Source organism: Anomalospiza imberbis, chromosome 2 (assembly GCF_031753505.1).
Source record: "Anomalospiza imberbis isolate Cuckoo-Finch-1a 21T00152 chromosome 2, ASM3175350v1, whole genome shotgun sequence".
In the NCBI taxonomy this organism is placed as follows: Eukaryota; Metazoa; Chordata; class Aves; order Passeriformes; family Viduidae; genus Anomalospiza; species Anomalospiza imberbis.
In genome coordinates, this window is record NC_089682.1 from 40,100,105 (window position 1) to 40,112,775 (window position 12,671).

At 35.6% G+C, this 12,671-nt stretch overlaps 1 protein-coding gene across 20 annotated transcripts in view; it reads right to left on the reverse strand.

Annotated features, from left to right (window-relative positions):
- The window catches only part of ROBO2 (roundabout guidance receptor 2), a 1,029,216-nt gene that overhangs the window by 459,190 nt on the left and 557,355 nt on the right, over positions 1-12,671 (reverse strand). The gene's annotated exons all lie outside the window — the stretch shown is intronic.

The window sequence follows — 12,671 nt, forward strand, 5'->3', positions numbered from 1 at the left end:
GGCAATGATAGGAGAGGAACAAATAATTTAAAAAAAAGACAGGTGTCTATATTCACATGATAATCCTTTACTTAGATTTTACATTATAAATATGAATTCTCAAAAAAGTAGATGTGCATGGAAGAAAATCAAACAGCTCTTATTGACTGTAGATGCTTTCAAGAACAGATGAGTTTTGGCATTTTGAAGAGGGAATTAATTTCACCCAGCTCTGTGATCTGCTTAGTGGATAACAGCGTTTTGTTGGAGGAGGGAAAAAAACATTGAACAGATACTTCACTGCTAGTGAAACACAATTTAGCAGGAATGTGGGTTTAGATCTGTGACAATACTGAGCTGCAAAGTAGGGTCCTTGAGATCCTGGGAAAACAGGGAACAGCTTTGCCAGTGTTCTTGTAGTTTATCAGAATGGCCTGAAATTCTTCTGCTCAGGTTCTAAGAAAACTACTCCTCAGCTAATAAATACCTCTTCCTTTGCCATGCCAGCTCCTGTCCTTTTCAGATTCCATTGTGCTTCATTTTTCCCAGACTCTTGCTGAGTTTGTTACTTTATGTGTCTGAAAGTCCTTCTTCATTAAAATTCCTTAAAGAACTAATCCCTAAAATGTTGTATTTACTTGAGAAGCTATGTTAAATATACCAGTGGGATAATTAGCACAATTTTCAAATGCTAGTCTTTATTTTGAAGACAGAAAGGCTAAGAAAAAACACACTAATAAAAATTTGCTTATTAAGTATAGCCAAGTTAAGTCTACTCATCCCCCTTTCTTTTGAAGAAACTGACCCTCTCCCAAAAGACATTTTTCCAGTTTGTGATGGATAGAACGTAGTTCCTCAGAAGTCTTGTAAGCTGAATGAACAGGCAGTCCTTTTCACTGCACAAATCACACACACTTAAAAAAAGGAACTGGGGAAATCTGATCTCATACTCTTGTATAAAGGGTGAGGTTGTAGTACCTTTTATGGTGGAGGTAACAGGTAATTCTTTGTTGGCAACGTGTGTGACCTCTTGAGGGAGATAAGAGGTTTGTTGACCGCTTGAAAAATTATGTGGGATACAAACAGCAAATAGCAATGCTCTGTGTTCTGGAATTTGTTTGGATTGCTTTACTGGCATATTTTCAGAAGTGCAACAAGCCTCCTATTGCAGGTTCACCCACTGTAATGGGAATACAGAGAGTGTGACCCTGAGCACTGGCAATTCCTGGCTGCAGAAGAGTCTCCTGCCTCCATGGAGAGTATCAGAGGGTCAGTCCTGCTTCTTTAATAAATTCCCATAACTGGCATGGCGTATGACTAACTATCCATCTAAAAATGAAGCAGAGAACTTTAAAGAAGTTAGTCCTATATGTCTGCTGAGAATAAAAACCACAATTACATTCTAAACAGGCAGTCTTATCAACTTTTTCTCTTGTTATTATTTCAGCTATGCATTTATAGACATATTTCAATAAAAGCCGAGTTTTTAGTATTACTGTTGTGAATGACAGTACTATGTATTATAAAGGCACCAAGTGCAGCATGACAAGTCAAACTGTTTACATCTGATGCATAATAAGCTATTTATTTACTTATTTAGAAAGCAAGAGTCGGTATAGATCACTTGATACACTTGGTTGCAGCATGTATGGAATCAAGATGGTTTTAAAAACTTCCAAAACACAGAAAGTATATATTTCCATTTTTCTCACAGTATTAAAAAAGAAAAGTCAAAAGAAAGACATAAGATTGCTTTAATTAGGTTGATTTCTGGTTTCAGAAATAGTTTTTGTTTTATCTCCAAACTCTATGCAACTTTTTGAAATAAAAGAGCTTTAATTTTTGGGTAATAACACTACATATGGTTAACTACATATGCAAGGCTGGAAGCTGAGAGCTGAGATGTGGAAGTTAAGTGAGAGGAAAACAAATGAGATGTCAGCTACATGCTCAGTGGCTTTTCAGGCAGCATGTTTGGAGGAAGAGAACAATACTACCATACACTGAGTTATTATTTGTTACATGATGCCAAGGCACAGATTCAGGCAATTGTTTACTATTACAATCTGTCCTGTGTAATGCACTTTCAGAAAAGGAGCTACTGCTAATATATGGCAGTATATTTGAAGGATCTGGTGAATAGCCTGAATTTAATTTGTTGGGCACTATTATATGCCTGGTGTGTACATCTGCCCATTGTTGACCTGTACCAAGAGCTTTGCCAAGATTTACTCTGTACCTGTGCTTTTTAACACCCTCCCTCTTACTGAACTTGGCTTCAATCCCAATTACTAGATTTTAATGAGATTTCTTTCACTATCAAGATGCTGTCAGATATGCTAATACTTCTGATCATTCAGATATGCTAATACTTCTGATCATTTCAGGTCTTTGTCAAAACCATACTATCAGTACTACTGTACTGTAAACAAACAAATTAAACATTAAAAATGTTTTTAGATTAAAAATGTCCTATTATGTCAGATAATTTTCATTTTAATTATCTTGTTATGTAGTTTTTAATTATGTACTACCTAATAATATTTCACATATATGATGCCTTAGGTGGTCCATGTGATCAATTCTTATATTTAAAAAAAAAATTAAGCTGGCAAATCATAGCATTGCAGAAGGAGGAAATTACAGAGGAGTTGGGATATTTTTTGCTATGTGTGACCTGAGAATCACACATTTGTGTCATGATCACTCACAAGATGCTTATGAAGACACAAAAGTAAAGATGAGAGCACTTTTTTATCTCAAGTCAGACAGTAGTTTTGCATCAGGCTTTAGCTTCTGCATTCCTAATTAGGAATGATTCAGTGGAGACTTGCCAAATAGTTTGTTCAGGGAATAATCTAGAAAACCTGAATGTAAAAATTTAAAAAAATATGTAAATATTAGTATTCATTTATAAATCTTTGCACATAGGAGCTGAGGAAAAGTTGTTGTGGTATGCTTCTACTCCATTTGTTAAAATGCCAGTCCCAAACAGTCAGCTATTACCCAAAAGTGTATTATTCCCCACTATCTAGAACTGAGATTGAATGTCCTTCCATGAGACACTTAATCAGGTCAGAAAAAAAAAAAAAAGAAAAAAAAAAAGATAGACAATTCTAATTATAGAAATTGTGTGTGGAGATTATTGAAGGATGCATAATATCTGGTTCATTGCAGGAAATCAGAATAGACAATTTGGGCTTCAGTCCTTGTGTTTATGGAAGTGTCCCTTTAGCTGAAAGGAAATTTGAACTGTGTTATTCCACTTCACACAGGAAGTTTTAATTAGATACATCAAGTGCTTAGAATATATCTTGATTGCAAATATGTACAATCTCACATTTGTATCCTGCTGTATCTCAAGAAAAGTCCGTGTGAAAGCAGCAGGTCTGCAATGGAAAAAATCTCAACCACTGTGATCTTGCCTCTTTGATTGGTTGTGTATGCTCTCAATTATCCCAAGCCTATAGCAGAGTTCTCTGAAAGGAGATGCAAAAGGACAAAATGGAAGTTGCACTTTTACATATGCAACTCCCCTTCTACTCTGGAGTGGAAAGCTTACATTCCTTTTTGTAACCTTTTTGGGAACAGTTTTGTTGCTTGCATACCTTAGGTGGACTTCCCAGAAGTAGAAAAAAAGCATGCTTATTCATAAAGAGCTATTTACTGAACAGCAAAAAAAATGTAAAAAATGTAGTATCTTGTATCATATGCATTCAGTGAGTAGAATTTCTCCCTATACAAACACAGGGTTCTAGAAATGCAGGTATTTCTAATTAATTTTCCACTACTTTACACATAAAATAAAAGAAAATGTATTATGCATCAATGACCTGTCTTTGATTGTATTCCTCTCTCTTTGTTGTCTCCCTTCTTGTTACAATTTTTTTGGGTTTTTTGTCATTATTATTATTTCAATTATTAAACTGTTCTTACTTCAACCCATACACAGGTTTAATTTTGTTTCTGATTCTCCTCCCCATTCCACTGGTGGTGGGGGTCAGGGGGTAAGCAAAGGGCTGCAAGGTACTTAGTTTCTGGATGAGGTTATAACATGACAAATGTCATGTCTGCAAATAAAATGACTTTTTTTTTCCTTTTTAACTGCATTAAGTCAAATCAAATTTAAACTGGACAGCCAAAATAAATGCTTTCAACTGAGACATACCACATACTTTTATATATAGAGGTCTACTGTCAGCTACATTTGATACTATTCTAAAAATTGTTGAAGACGCTGCCAGCCAAAGAGTATTGGAAAAGACAAGTTCACAGGAACAGGAGAAATAAGGAGATTCTCTGGTCAACAATTTCCATCCCACATTTCTGATGAAGAGAGAAAATAAAAAGATCACACTGTGGAATTCATTTGCTTCTTGGGTTAATTGTTGAGATGTTTTCATATATTTCACTACATTTATAAAAAAGGACAGAAATATCACAGTAATTATTTCAGTCCATTAATTGACTTCCTTGACAATATGTACTTATGACAGACTTTTAAAACTTGTGTGTCAAAGTCTAATTCCCTTACTCAAAATAAATACCATGTTTCAGCATGAGTAAAATGAGAGGAATCTGGCAGTAACAGCTATACCAGACCTTATTTAATACAAGATTAAATGGTGCTTATGTCTTAACTCTATTTTGTACTAAAAAGATCTATAATCATCACATTTGTTTATCAGCACCCTGGGAATGCCTTTTCACTGGTTCCATTTGTGATGCACTATAGTGAGAAACAGTGTATTTCATCCACACCTCCAGAATTATGTTTATGATCAGAAATTGCTTTTAGATTCTGGGAGGAAAAAGTGTTCTTGAAGGCTTTCGTTGAGCTGCTGGACTGTTTCAGTGAGTTCAGTAGGTCATGAATCATGTGAACTTGTCTGACACAATTTGCAATTCTTTTATTTAAGATCAGAGTTCCACTGTGGTTTGAAACACATTGTAATGATCATTCATTGTAACGATCACAAAACTATTTTTAATATTTATGGAATGGTACTGCAGATCCCACTATAAATTCAGAGCATATGTTTACCAGTGACAAGAAACAGAGGAATGTGCTAAATTTTATGAACTGTTAATGAGTCAATAAATTGACTGCTTTGCAGCCAGAACCCTGTTACTTCTAACATTGTCCAACATTCCAATCTGGATTTCTTATGGAGAAAGAAGTTCTGTTCCAAATTTTGGTTCTATTTATTTCCTTTTTTATTCACAATAGAGTCTTGTGTTTTAAGAAGAAATACACAGTTGAATGAGAACCCCACGGTATGTTTATTGCTATTGTAGAGATAGGAAGTTATGAGAATATGAGTCTATTCAGTATCACTTATTTAATATCACAATCACATCACATAATCCTCTTCATAAACTTTACAAGCTCCATTTTAGATGTAGTTGGACTGTAAGACAGTCCCCAAAATTTCAGAGCTCTAATGTTTAGGGATAGTCCTCCTTTATTCCCAGCCATATAAAATGAGCTCTGTCAATCTTTAAAGACCTTTTACAGCTCTTTACCCTTTTTTCCCTGACACCTGAGTTTTCCCCCGACACTTAGCTCCTTGGTACTTCTCACTGCTGTTTGCTGTTTATCCAGTTCCTCATCTATCCACAAGTTTTTTGTCTACTAACTCTGAATTTCTCAAATTAAGCATTTTTAATCTGAAATTCATAAATGTCATTACAACTAAATTCCCATCTCCCCAGTTAAAGCCAGGATTCTTTTAGGTACCAGTAGGATGAGCACAGCTAGAAGCATATGCAAGCCTGGAAATGAAGATATATACAAATAGACCAAATGGGATGACAGAACTGTGAGAGGAAATATGAGATGACAAAGTGCTGCTGTAACATTCTGTTTATTAAGGCTTTTTTATAACTGCTATAAACAGAATAATGACTATAATTCTGTTTCTCAAATTCAACCAGTTATGAACTATGCTATCAGAACTATACTAGCAGTAGTGTTGCCTATTCCTCTGGCAGTAGGAGTCAAGTGGAAAACCTAAAACAGCTCTTCATTTTTACTTGGATTTCCTTGTCTTCTGTTTCTTCCAGAAACAGTTCTCACTTTCCTGCAGTCCATCCACTGTATTTTTAAAGGCATCTAAAGCATTATTCTAGCACTGCAGCATGCTTGTCAGAGGATTTAACACTGTCCCATTGCAACACTTGTCATTAAGATGCTTGACCAAGGAGCTAATCTTTTCATTGCCATTTAAATCCACCAGTCGCAAAGATATTTCCAATATGTTCCTAATTAATTGCATCATATACTTTTATGTTGGCTCCACACTAAAGGCATGTTAGCCAACATATTCCTTATGATCCAGTTGTGTCTTACAGTTAAGTGTCACTGAGTATAAATACATATTTTATAGTGCAGCTGGGTTAAATTTAAAATATGTAGAACATGCACAGTGCAAACACAGGAAAGTATGGGTTTCTCAATCTAAAAAGAATATTCTACTCTAAGAGAGAAAGTACAACTGGAAAAATGGAAGATAAGAATAAAGGAAGACAGCCATCCAGAAAACCATATGTTTCTAGAAAAGGTAAGAGTTTTAGTTTATAATAGAAAATATGAACACTTACTTATCTGCACAAACCTATTTACCTCACCCTTGCTATGGCAAGAAGATATTACAATATTTTTTCTTACCACTTCATAGGACAACTCCCAGCTTACAGTCATAGAAATTTTCAAACCTTCCTTAATGTATTGGGTAAAGTGTTAGGAAATTATTTTGACCTGTCACAGTAGGATAGCAGAGAGACCTACATTAAGCAAAATAAACACTATTTCAGTATGAAACAGGAAGTTTAAACATTTTATTCTTTTTGGATCAGAGAGATAAAAGAGAATTGTACAAACCAAAAAAACTGTGAAGACACCAAAACTGACAGAAACATGTCAAATGAGGTGGTGAAACAGTGCATGACCTTCTGGGGCAGAAGTTCACTGTTGAAAGAATCTTCAGCTGATAAACAAGCAGCAACTCACAGAAAGATCATGCCAGTAGTTCAAATTATTCTACTGGCATTTACTTTTGTATAAACTGAACAATTAAATGGCAACAGCTTGGGATGCTACGATTCAATGAGAAATGATTTACATCACTTTCTCAGTCATATGCCAAGGCCATCTGCATATCTGGGCTGGCCACAAAACTGCTGGAGTTAAAGTTATGACTCATAGCACTAAATCTACTGGGCCAGCGGTTGTCTTTTAATTACTAGAGGGAGAAAAGTTCCCTCTTACCTCTAAGAGCTTTGTTTAAATGTATTTATGAGACTATTTATGTCCAAAGTAAAGACTAAAAAAAGAGGAGTAGCCAATATCACTACTAACATTTTACTTATTCACTATTTTATCCAGCTTTTTTCCTTCTTATTCCAATCAGGGAAGGGCATCTGTACACATACCTTATGTGTTACATTAATCAACATCTCCATAGCAAGCACAAGCCAACATAAGCAACCTGATCTAGTGAAAGACTCCCTTGCCCATGGCAGAGGGGTTGTGCTAGATGATCTTTGAAGGTGCCTTCTAACTCAAACCTTTCTATGATATTTAAAAAATTTTGTCCTCAATACATTTGCTGAGCAGACCAGAGTTCCTCCAGGGCAAAGACACACTTTCTAAGACAAGAGAAACTATAGATAGACAGAATACACTACTCAGGTTTTTGTTATGGGGGTGGCTTGCAATTTAAAGCAGTTAAAAAGGTGGATTTTTAAGTCACCATTTACTAAATGTTGCAGTTGCATTCCTTTATGAAAACTTCAGTAGGAGCCTGATGGCAGCAGGTGTTCATGCACCATTGCTAGTTTCAATATCTCTTACACTAGAGGGAGAAAACCTTATTTTTAGACTGCAATATATGATCACACCCCAGTCTTCAAAGTTTCAAGGAAAGTAAATTTAGCACCTTCATAAGAAAAGAAACCCAAATAGGCATGACCACCAAATAGATGTCATTTTTATTTGAGAAATGTTATATGAGACTATATTATTTTAGACTCATAACCAAATCTGACCACCTAACATAAGTCTTATACTAAAAGTACAGAAGAAGCCAGAAAGATGACAGATTTCATGATTCCTCACATAGATTTTATTTATTTGCAGACAGAATTGGCAGAAAAATAAAAGGTAGTTCTCTAGTTCTCTGCTGGAGAGCACACAGTCTGTAATAAATACTGCAAAGCTCTGCTTTGAGGACACTGGTGAATACATTTCTCCTGAGGATCAAAATTAGCATCCATGGTGGCAAACACCAAGATGTAATCCTCTCCCCACTGACATCAAAGGAAGCTTTGCTCTTAATTTCAGTAGAGTCAGAATTTCTTCTGACAAGTCCTGCAGCAATGGCAGGAGAGTATTTCCTACTGAGTGAGTAAGACAATAATTTTAGCAGTAAAATGGATTTGCACTCATTGTATTTATCTCCTCCTAATGCTTTTAGTTCATTGAAAAGGCTTAAGCCAGGACTTTATCCTGCTAAACATAAGAAAAAAACTTGTGAATGATGGTAATGGAAAAGTAATTTACTTTCAGATTTCGATGGCAATGATAGCTTTGGTAAAAATTCCACAAATACCATTCTATATGCATCCTGTCCATCTCTTCTTAACATACAAATGAAAAGATTATGTAAGAGCTTCTGTTTAATCTCCTCTGCTGTCTGTTAAACATTCCAGAAAAAGAAGCCATTTTTCTTGAAACAAGGAGGTTATTGACCCAGATGGCATAAACCTCACATCTATAATGTCAACAGAAAAAATTACTGCTGAAGACTTGAAAGTACTATTTGCCCATGTAAATTCAAAGGCATGGCCCCTTTTTATCTGTATGTTTTTCATGTTCACTGTTATGTGAAAGTCCGATTAAAAGCTTTTCAGAATAACCTGAGTGTGTAATTAGGGGGCACACAACTCCCATCCTGAGGTTAATATCATCACAAACATGCAAAGTACAAATCTAGCAGAGAACCAAACTGTTTCATAATTCAGCTGTGGTGTCTCTCCCCTGCACTTAAAGGCTTACAGTGTTTCACAGAATGATACACTCATTGTTGGTTTATCAACTTAGAGAATGAATAGTTGTTGAGATATTCATATTATACATACTAATAGGCTAATATTAATATGTCACCATGTTAATTTTCATCTGGATTTGAAGACTAATATTTCACCCAAAAGTCAAGAGGGTTTTTTTTCCTCCCTTTTTCTCCCTCGCCCTGTTCCATGATGTAAATATATGTTTGTATACAGTACATTTCAGGAAGTCATAAAGCAAATGATCATTCTAAAGAAATTATTAGACATTAAAACATTCCAGAAGTGGTGGGTTTGAATTCTGTGGGAGAAAAAAAGTGAGGAAAAAGACTTTTCCTGAAAAGACTCACAAAGGGAAATACCAAATATTGATAGGATCTGAAAAACCTGTGCATATTCACAAAAAAAACAGTATTTGAGGAGGCAATTCTTTATTACTTTTTAACCAAAGAAATAAAGATGAAAAGCTCCATCAAAAATGTCTGCAGTCATGAAATGGCAGCACTAAATAAATCTACATTCTGGCTGAAAGGAATCAATCTGTATCTTTGATAGCTGCATTTATATCCACAATATGTAGGGACTTAAACATCTCCTCAAGATGTAGTCATGAATACTCATTATACAAATACAGACAAAGGTTAGTGTGAAAAATAAAATTCACCCAATGACCTGTACTGAACCATGAAAGATGGGACTGTGGCTTCAGATCATTTGGCATCAGATCATTTGATGTCATTTAGCTGCCTCTGCACTTTTCTGTACTTCCTTTTCTATCGGCCTGATCTCAATGTTTGTGTGTTTATAGAAGGTTTTTTTTTCTATCTAATTTATTCTTACTGTCTCTCACAATTAATTCTCTGCTTAAAACATCAAAGGTTTTAAAAAACAATGAACTTCTGTACACACTAAAACAAGAGTACAACATATCCCACAGAGGAAGATGCAACAATAATCAAAGGCCAACATATAGAGTTATATTTTAAAAGATAAATTTAAAAAATAGAAAGCTAAATGGAAAGGAGAAATGCTGAGCTTGCTTCATAGAAGCAAGAAGGAAAATCATCTTGGTATAAGTATTTTCTGAACCATTATTTCTCCCCAATAACTTTCCAAATTAAGTAGTTTATGCTAGCTTCTTTTTCTTTTTTTTTTTTTTTTTTTTCTTTTGAGGGGTGGGGATAGTGTTTCTTTATGTCCTTGTCATTTATTTTAACTTTTATAAGTGATTGGCATGTGTTTATGAGAAAGAGAAAGAAATGGCAGTAGGTGATACACGTCTTGAACTAAGGTGGTGAGTTCAGTTAGCAATAATAAATAATATGCTATTTCAGTAAGAAGATATGGCAGAGCAGACAAATTATTCTGCCAGAGAGATCAAAACCCTTCCATCACGTTTATTCTGCTTTGTCTTTCCCAAACAGAGGTATAGAGTTTTGCATTATGCTGATAGAGTAAGAGAGATTCTGTTAGAAGTGGGTTTTCTGGGAGAGCATCCAAGAATTGAAAGTGAGCCAGTGGATCAGAGAGCGCTCCCTGGGCGGTGCAGGAGGTGAGCTGCTGCAGCTGATTGCACAGCTCCTGCCTTATCAGCCACAGGTAGGAGTGGAGCAAGAGCAGAGTGGGAGAAGCGGTGTGTTATTAAAAGCTCTGTCTCAGTAAAATGGGAGCAATCAAGAAAATGTACACTTGTCAGCGGGATTCAAGATGAGCTTTGGGGTCTCTCCTGTGAGAGAGGGGTGTAAAAGCTGCTCCCCTCTGCCTTAACTGGCACAAAATATCCTTCCCAGCTGCTTTAAGCAGTGGTACGGTATTGATAGGGAAATGTCAATGCAGGCACATGAATGAAGACTTTGTTGTGCCACTGATAAGGAAGCAAATGACAAGGAAAAAGTGAAGATCTGCCTGGAGGCAAGAAAGTCATATCACAACTAATGAAATAGTTCAATCAAGAGGATAAGGCAGACAAAGCCTGGCTCCCTTCCTGCCCTTTGTCCTGTTGCGCTGGGTACAGGAGCAATGTTTATCAACAGGAATAGTAGAAATAATTCTATGAACACATGTTCTTCATAAGTGGCAAAGATCTCTAGAGGACAGTGCATTAAATTGTGGATATTATCTATCCAAACCAAAAATCAGAAAAGCATGAAATTAGTAATTGACTCAATTTACCTCATTTATTAGCTGCCTAGACCTCTGTTTGAATTAATATTGCCCAATGGAATTTCAAGTGGTAGTGACATGGCGTAGCATGACACAAATTAACGCCTGTTCCCCCTACTGTACTGCAAACCACCCATATCTCCAATTAGGCCTGTTCTAATCTAATCTACATGGTTTCATCACTCCTATTGACAATAAAATATGACTGTTTCGCCCTTCCTTCTCTGATGCCAGACTTGTTTTACCAAGCAGCTGATTTTCCTAATAGCATTTGCATATATGGCACTGATTGCATTCTCTTTCTGACTATCATAGACTTGCTTGCTGTGGGCTGCACTGTAGAGCACATCCAGTCGCAATTAAAATTGACATTTAGTACACAAGATACAGTAATGGCCTGAACAGACATCTGACTGCACCACTGCCCATCATTTTGCAATATAAATGATACAATTTAATGCTTCTTACTTATCTGCTCTTTTCCCAACCAATAGTGGGATTTGCCATTTTTCTTCATCACTAACTTAAAATGGAAGTGTTTTGTTTCTTAGTATGAATTAACCCTGACATTGTACTAGGTACCCAAAAAGCATTTTGATTGTGCCTGTAAACAGGGCCTGATCCATAGGAAAATATAGGAGGCTTTCTGTTGATACTGAGAGGGTTTTAGGTCCCTAGAAAAGTCCAAACACCAGTGTCATTGTATCTATATTACATGCAGTATTTTAAAATAAATTATTAAAGAGGATGAATTAAAGTGAAGAAAGGCTTATTTTTTTTCTTTTCTTTTTTTTTTTTTTTCTTTTTTTTTTACTTTAGTAAAAAAGGATTGTAATAGCAATCATGACCTTAGCATTGGGAATTTCCTGGGGATTTAATAACCAGCCAGGGGGTAATGGCCCTTGGCTTTGCCTCAGGCCATCAGCTCTCCCAGCTGGTTATTAATCCCTAGAAAATGTTCTGTATGTCAATTATTAATATCTTAAGTTTTGTGTAGGCAAATTATTGCTTAATTCCACAATTTTAAGCAAATAAAAGTAAAGATTCAAAAGCATGTGAAATGAGAGACTGAAAAAAAATAGTGGCAAAATATATTTTTATGTTGCTAAAAAAATATTTTTATGTTGCTAAGCAATATTTTATGATTGGTCTGCAGTAACTCATGGTGGCTCTATTTTATCCCATCAGCTTTTGATCAGGCCCAAGAATTATTTCTATGTGTATAGATTTTATTGTGTTAAAATTGAAATTTCTTGCACACAGATATCCTACAATAGTGATTACCAGTCTATGTGTTTACTTCAGAATTCAAAGCTTTTTCTTTCTTTCTTCCCCAGCAGTGAATTTTGATAATAATCTTATCCTCAGAATGAAGAAGCCCAGCAGCAAGACTATCATACTTATGACTACATAAGCCTTTTTTTTTCCCTTTGAGAGAATGACTTTGGATCTCAGTTCTG